Genomic DNA, 8,346 nt, shown 5'->3' with positions numbered 1-8,346 from the left:
TGCTTGAACGCTTCCTCCCACGCTTGCTTCACTTGTCGAAACCGCTATAGGGCCTTGATCGCTTGCCTCCAGGTCCTTCTGATCTGCATGTTCAGGGCTGCACTTGGGGACGCTGACATCCCCCCTTCATTGCGAACCGGCTTGACCCCAAGCCGGTGCCCGAGGGAATTGTTGCTTCACAGAGTCCAGGTCTTTCCAGGTGGCAGCCTCAGGATAACTCCCGCTCCATAGAATGAGTCCCTGTGCTACTGTCTTGTGTCCCGATGGCCGAAACCTGCGGTCCAATATTCATACTGGCACTTGAAGCAAGGATGCAGGGGATGGAAATTGGGGTTGAACTGTTGTGGCAGGAGAAACAAATCATTTGAGCTGCGACACATGGAACACTGGATGAATGCGACTGGAAACTGGGAGATCCAACTTATATGCCACTTCACCAATCTTCTCCACAATCCTGTACAGTCCAAAGAACTTGAAGGAAAGCTTATGATTGGCTCTTCTGAGCACTGAAGACTGTACATACGGCTGCAATTTGAGGAACACAAGGTCATCCACCGCAAATTCTCGTTCGGTGTGTTTCTTATCTGCCAGATGTTTCATTCGCTACTACACACAGAGCAAGTGTTGCCTGACCAAATCAATCACCAACTGGCGTGAGTCGAGCCAAGACTGAATATCCACAGGAGCAATGGTATCAGACTCAGAAATCCCAAAGTACCTAGGTTTTTGGCCATAAATGATCTCAAAGGGAGATTTATTCAGAGCAGAATGCCAATTGTTGTTGTACCAGAACTCACACAGAGAGAGCCACTTACTCCATTTGGCAGGGTGGGCACTGATAAAACACCTCAAGAAACATTCAATCTGCTGATTAACCCTCTCTGTTTGACCATATGTTTCAGGATGATAAGTTGTACTCAGGTTTAATTCAGCACCAGTCTTGGAAATAAGAATCTTCCAGAATGCACTTGTGAATATGGGGTCTCTGTCACAAATGATCAGCCTTGGCATACCATGCAATTTGTACACGTTGTCCAGAAAGATTTCAGCAACTTTCTGTGCATTGAAGGGATGTGTGAGGCCCATGAAGTGGCCATACTTGGAGAATTTGTCAATAACTACCAATATGCAGTTGTACTGATAGGAAGAGGGAAGGCCTGAAATGAAATCCATGGAAACTGTGTCCCAAGCTTTAGGAGGAACTGGAAGAGGTGATAAAAGCCCAGGGTACTGCACCCTCTCAGGTTTAGCTTGTTGACAAATGATGCAAGATTGCACTTGAGACTTGATGAAGTTTTTCATACCAATCCATCTGAAAGAGAAATAATCCTCTTATATGTGACAGGGAACCCAGAGTGACCACCAACTTGGCTTGCATGAAAGGCAAGGAATATTTTCAGTTGCAGAGCAGAGTCCTGACCAACCCAAATGCATTTCTTGTAACACAAAACTCCTTGGTGCAACGAAAATGGTGGTTTAGACTTAGGATCAACAACTAGTTGTTGCAGTATGGCTTGAGCTTTAGTGTCCTGACTGTAGCTTGCAACAATTTCCTGTAACCAAGTGGGTTGAGCACTAGAAATCTGATAGACCTGGATTCCATCAGGAGGTCTCCTAGACAATGCATCAGCAGCAGTATTGGAAGTGCCTTGTTTATATTGGATTGTGTAGTTCAGACCTAATAGTTTGGTCAAGCACTTCTGTTGCCAGGGGGTGTGTAATCTTTAGTCTTGTAAATGAGCCAAGCTCTTTTGATCAGTCTTGATCACAAATGGTTGGACCTCCAGGTAGGATCTCCATTGATCGACTGCTAGCAAAATAGCTAGATACTCCTTCTCATAAACTGTAAACCTCTGTTTTTAACACCCAGAGCCTTGCTGACATAAGCTAGGGGGTGTCCTTGTTGCATTAAAACAGCCCCAACACGGTAGTCACATGCATCTGTTTCCATAATGAATGTTTTGGAGAAATCAGGCACAACTAGGACTGGAGCAGAGGTGAGAGCTTGTTTGAGTACTACAAAGGCTTCTTCAGTAATACTGGTCCACACAAACGGTGTTCCCTTTTTGAGAAGTTCAGTGAGGCGTTTGGCAATAATCCCATAGTGCTTTATAAACTTCATGTAGTAACCACTTAGTCCAAGAAAACCTCTAACTTCCTTAACATTAGTTGGAGTGGGCCAATTCTGGACAGCTGTGATTTTAGTAGGATTTGTAGATACACCTTTAGCAGAAATAACATGTCCCAAATAAGCAATTTCCTGTTGAGCAAAAGCACACTTGGACATTTTAACCTTCCATTCTTTTTCCTTTAGAATTATCAGAACCTGGGCAACATGCTCCAAATGTTCTTAAATGTTTTGCTAAAGACAAGTATGTCATCAAAGAAGCACAACACACATTTCCTAAGAAGAGGAGACAGATCAAAATTCATAGTTCCTTGAAAGGTTGCTGGAGCTCCAGTCAGACCCATGGCAACTACCAGAAACTCAAAGTGGCCATGGTGGGTTTGAAATGCAGTTTTGTAGTCTTCTCCAGGAGCTAATATGATTTGGTGAAATCCAGCCTTGAGGTCTAGCTTGGTAAACCAACATGCTCCAGCTAGTTCATCCAACAACTCATCTATAATTGGCACAGGATACTTGCTTTTTAAAGTTATAGCATTCAGATGTCTGAAATCCACAAGTAGTCTCCATTATCCCTCCTCTTTTTTCTTGACCATGAGGACAGGGGAGGAAAATGAGCTTTTGCTGGGTCTGATCATTCCCAATGACAAAAGTTCTTGAATCTGCTTCTCTAACTCATCTTTAAGAAGGGGTGCAATCCTGCATGGCCTGACAGAAACTGGTCTTGCACCCGGAATCAGAGGAATATGGTGGTCTTGCATTCGCCTGGGAGGAAGGCCAATGGGAGCCTAAAAGACTGTATGAAACTTGTCCAATAGAGCCTGCATCTCAGGGCATACAGTTTGGTCAGTAGCACACTGAATTATGGATAATGACACAATTGTCAAAGCAAATTCTGAAGGAAGAAGGCCTTGTAATGACACTGTTCGCCCTTGATGCCCGAAGGACAACCACTTCTGAACCCAGTCTACTTGCATAGGACTATGCTAGGACAACCAATCCATACCTAGTATTCCATCATAAGTAGACAATGGCAGTAATATGAAATCTGAGGAAAACTAAGAGTCACAGCAACTCCATTGACACTGTTTCAACATTTGGGAGCATTGCAGAGAAGCACCGCCTACCACAGTAACTGAAACTACAGTTGTATCTTGTACATCCATAAGAAAAGGAGCAAATGCACTGTCAATGAAGGAGTGGGTACTACTAGAGTCCACTAATAAGATCAAGGAACGGTTCTGAAGCTGTATTTTCAACTAAAGTGAGGGAGCATTTGGGTCCTTGCCAATCACTGCTGCTGACAGGTGCATACTATGAACTGAAGCTGTATCAGACTCCAAGCTATCTGACTGGTTAGAATCCATAGACTGCACATGATCGATCAACTCTTGCACAAAATGCAACTGAACAGTGGACTTGCACACATGATCACAAGACCACTTTTCTCCACAAGTAAAACACAGTCCCTTAGACTTGCGATAAGTGCGCAGTGCAGACCACTTGTCGTCAGTTGGGGATGTTTTCAGAGGTTTAGGCTGACGCCACTCTTCAGTGACACGGTTTTTGGGAGGAAGAGGCAGTCGAAACGGACCAGACCTCAAACCCGAAGGAGAATTGATATGTGTCACACCTTCCCCAAGCTCCTCATGCAGTAAGGCCAAATCATAGGCTGAATCAAGGTCCTTAGGTTTCTGAAGCGCCACGGCAACTCGGACACCAGGTTTTTGTCCATCCAGGAAATGAGTGGTGTAGTGCAAGGTATTAGGAACTTCTTCATAGGCAGACAACTGATCATACAAGTCGGCAAATCGATCCACATAATCAACTACTGTCCTGGTTTGAGCTATGCGGAACAGCTGACGAAGTAGCGTCTGATGTTGGTTCCTGCCGAAACGGCTCTGCAAACTACAGCAAAATTCAGACCAGGACATATGTGGGGATCTGCGTTGCACTGATTCCAACCAGCGAGCTGCCGCACCTTCAAACTGAGATGTTGCCAGTGAAATCCATCTGTGCTGGGGAGTACTCCACAGTTTGAATTGATCTTCACAACGGTTCTGCCATAGCCTCGGGTTTGCATCGTCGAAACGGGGTAGATCAGCACGAACACCAAACGAGAACTTATCAGCAGCATCAGGAAACCTGGAATCACCAATAGGAGGAGAACGAGCACGAAAATTGGAATCACGCGCGTCTCTGACCGGAGGAGGGACATATGTGTTATGTGCCTTCCCCCGGTGGTCCTGTTCGACGCCAAGGGAGTCGGACGCAGCACCGCGACCACTCCCAGCCATCCTGGACGACGAGGTGTCCACGCGCCCGGCAGGATGTCGTGGTCGCTCGCCGTGGACTTCCTCGATCTCAAGCGCGAACTCGTCGTGCACGCCGTCCACGCGCGCCGACAGCAAGGCGTCGAGCGCCGTGGTGTTTGCCTGGATCAGCTTGTCGACGGCTTGGAGGAGGTTGTCGCCGTGCTCCTTGAAACGCTGATCCAAATCGGTGGTGAAGTCCGCCCGCAGAAGCGTGTACATGCCGCGCCCTTCCTCGGAGAGCTTGTCCATCGCCTACGTTCGCAGCCGATCTTGCCATCGTGTCCCGTGGTGATGCCGCGGCAGCTCCAGGACCGCTGAATCTGATACCAACTGTAAGCAGGCACTCGGATCGGAGAGGATTAGGGATTTGAATTTGAATTTGGGGAAAAATTTTGGTAGCTAGCCTCCCATCCACCCACACGGCTATCCGATTACACCGGCCGAAGCCGTCATCCAATTCGTAGCCAAATTGAAATAGAAAGAGAGATGCCCTATTTAAACTAACGACCGTTAACACAGTTAACGGGCCGTGGAATAGTCCTTCAGCCACTTGCGCGGGTTGGCTTTGCGTCTGGGCCATTGGGCCGGGCCTTCTGCTTGAACGCTTCCTCCCGCGCTTGCTTCACTTGTCGGAACCGGGCCTTGATCGCTTGCCGCTAGCTCCTTCTGATATGCATGTTCAGGGCTGCACTTCGGAACGCTGACTATTTGCCACCCCATTCCCATCCCAAACGGACGATTTCTGGACAAAGCGGACGTCCGGACGGCATCTAGCATTGGAGTTAGCCTAACGTCGTACTGCTCCTAGTTTGACCAATGTCGTCGCGTGAAAGAAGAACTGGTATAGAGAGGGGAAAATAGAGTCCGTGCATGATGCGACAGAAGCAACGAGAGGGAAAATTTGCGTGTGTGGAGCGAGGGAGCAGGGGAGCGCATTGCGTACGGAGGAGGAGAGGAGGGCGCGTACGGTACGGAGCAGTGGATGGTATTTCGGGGTAACGGCCGTGTTAGCCGGGGCAGCTTCGCCACTTGCCGGGCCGCCGCGCGCCACTCCGCCCGAATATGTTAGTGCTTGTTTAGTTTCTCCCGCGCACTATATATCGTCTCATGATCCTCATCTCCGGCTACAATTAATAGTAACCGCTCCCCCCGCAATACCTGCCATCTCCCCTCCTCCTCCACCATCGATCTACTCTCCCTTACTTTCTCTCTCCCTGCTCGACTAGATCGCTCGATCGATCATCCTCTTCTTGGTTGGTTGATTTCATCATCCTCTGTGACGAAGGTGCCGTCGTTGATTGATTGATGGATTGATCGATCGATCAAGTGTTCCAACAACTGGTCAATAGTTGGGATCTTCGGTCGTCTGCTCATCGCCATCGCCTTCAATTCCACTCGTTTTCAAGCTCCCGTCGCCCCCGTTGATCGGATCAAAGGGATTGGGATTAACCTAACCTAACCTCGCGACCAAATTCCCCTCCCCACTTGACGTTGGTCCACCGGCCGATTCCTTTTGTCTATCGCGACAAGGAATTCTTCTTTTCTTTGCACCTCGTATCCTACATAGCGCGTCCACGCGGGCTCGGTGGCGGTTCGCCTACGTGATCCTCGGGAGAATTGACAGTTGTGATAGCGCGCGCGCGGGCGCGGGCGTGGGCGATCGACGCGAGCGCGGCAGCATGGGGGCCGGCAACCACTCGCCGTCGTCCGCCAAGACGTCCCCTCGCGGCTCTGGCGCCGGAGGTGGCGGAGACGAGCAGTACTCCCCGTCGTCCAAGTCTCCGCGCGCCGGCGCCGGCGGCGGAGGCGAGCACTACTCCGCGTCGAGCAAGTCCCCGCGCGCCGGCCTCGGCGGCGTGTCGTCCTTGCTGCCGAGCGGCGGCGTGTCGTCCCTGCTGCCGAGCGGCGGCGTGTCGTCCCTGCTTCCGAGCGGCGCCGTGGCGACGCTGCTCGAGAGCAGGTGGACGCTCTCGGGCGCGATCACCGTGTTCCTGTTCCTCGCCGTCACGCTCACCGTGACGACGTCGTCGTCGTCGCTGTCCCCCGTCTCGGCCACCTTCTTCTCCTTCCTCCCGGCCGGCCGCGCCGCCCTCGTCGAGCCGGCGCAGGCCCCAGCGACCCCGCCGCCGCCTCCGCCCGGCGCCGGCGTGCCGCGGCTGGCGTACCTCATCTCAGGGTCCAAGGGCGACCTGGACCGGCTGTGGCGCACGCTGCACGCGCTCTACCACCCGCGCAACCTCTACGTGGTGCACCTGGACCGCGAGGCGCCCGTGGGCGAGCGGCTGGAGCTGGCGGCGCGGGTGGCCAACAGCACCGTGTTCCGGCGCGTCGGCAACGTGGAGGTGATCCGGCGTGCCAACATGGTGACCTACCGCGGGCCGACCATGGTCTCCAACACCCTGCACGCCTGCGCCGTGCTCCTCCGCCGCAGCCGCGACTGGGACTGGTTCATCAACCTCTCCGCCTCCGACTACCCGCTCATGTCCCAGGACGGTACGTGCCTTATTTTTTTCAGCAAAACCGTTTAAAATATTCCGGCTTTGCTTGACACGATCTCTATCCATAATCGAATCCGCTGACTAACTAACTGCGGCGACGCGCGCAGATGTCCTGCACGTATTCTCGACGCTGCCGCGCAACGTCAACTTCATCGAGCACACCAGCCGCCTCGGCTGGAAGGAGTGAGCACTCTTCCTTCTCCTTCTTCCCCGCCTCCGGCCGGCCGATATTACGGCGGCTGGACTGACGGCGTGGCTTGGCTTGATGTGCAGGGGCAGCGCGCGCAGCCGCTGATCGTGGACCCGGGGCTGTACGCGTCGAAGAAGCAGGACATCTTCTACGCGTCCGGCCGGCGGGAGCTGCCGACGGCGTTCAGGCTGTACACGGGGTCGGCGTGGGTGGCGCTGACGCGGGACTTCACCGAGTACGTGGTGTGGGGGTGGGACAACCTGCCGCGGACGCTGCTCATGTACTACGCCAACTTCGTGTCGTCGCCGGAGGGCTACTTCCAGACGGTGGTCTGCAACGCGCCCCGGTTCGTGCCCACCGTGGCCAACCACGACCTCCACCACATCCAGTGGGACGTGCCGCCGCGCCAGCACCCGCACGCGCTCACGCTCGGGGACATGGACCGCATGGTGCGCAGCGACGCGCCCTTCGCCCGCAAGTTCGCGCGCGACGACCCCGTGCTCGACGCCATCGACGCCCAGCTGCTGGGCGGCCGCGGCGGGAACGGCACGGCGGCGGGGATGTTCGTGGCGGGAGGCTGGTGCGGCGAGAGCGGGGACTGCGAGGGCGCCGCCGGCGCCGAGGACTGGGTGCTGAGGCCGGGGCCCGGCGCCGAGAGGCTGCGCAGGCTCATGGACCGGATCGTCAGGTCGGAGGCGTTCGCTAACCGCCAGTGCAAGTAGCTAAGCTCGGGTTGACATGGTCGGTCGTGCGTGCAAGCCAGGTTAGCGTCACGCACGCACTGTGTGGTGTGCTCGTTTCGTTTCCTTCGACGTTTGTACAAAATCATGCATCAGGGCGTACATAACTAAATATGGCATATACATACATTCATACATACATAGAGCGAGAAATATAGAGAGCTTCGTGGTACATTACTAGTTCTATTTTTACAGTACTTACTCTGGTTTGCTGGTGCATGGACTCACGAGGAGGAAAATGTTTTAACTGATCCGTCAACCATCCATTAGATGAACTCATGCTGTTCTTCTTATCTAATAGAGAGGTGGTTTAATGTGGTCATGGGAGTTTCTTGTTTCAGTTCCTGCTGGGTCCAGATAAAATCTTGTGCAAACTTCTCCAGGAATCAATCGAAGGATTCAATTGAAAAACACAGAGATGATGGAAAGTAAACACGTCTGAAAGAAACTGATGCCAGAGTCAGACCGCCATCTCGCA

At 52.5% G+C, this 8,346-nt stretch overlaps 1 pseudogene; it reads left to right on the top strand.

Annotated features, from left to right (window-relative positions):
* The first annotated feature begins 5,894 nt into the window (after positions 1-5,894).
* LOC123067424 (beta-glucuronosyltransferase GlcAT14B-like) lies at positions 5,895-8,065 on the top strand (annotated as a pseudogene).
* Positions 8,066-8,346: the final 281 nt, after the last annotated feature.

Source organism: Triticum aestivum, chromosome 3B, assembly GCF_018294505.1.
Source record: "Triticum aestivum cultivar Chinese Spring chromosome 3B, IWGSC CS RefSeq v2.1, whole genome shotgun sequence".
Classification (NCBI taxonomy): Eukaryota; Viridiplantae; Streptophyta; class Magnoliopsida; order Poales; family Poaceae; genus Triticum; species Triticum aestivum.
The sequence above is the reverse complement of the archived record's forward strand: the minus strand, read 5'-3'. Positions and strand labels throughout refer to the sequence as shown.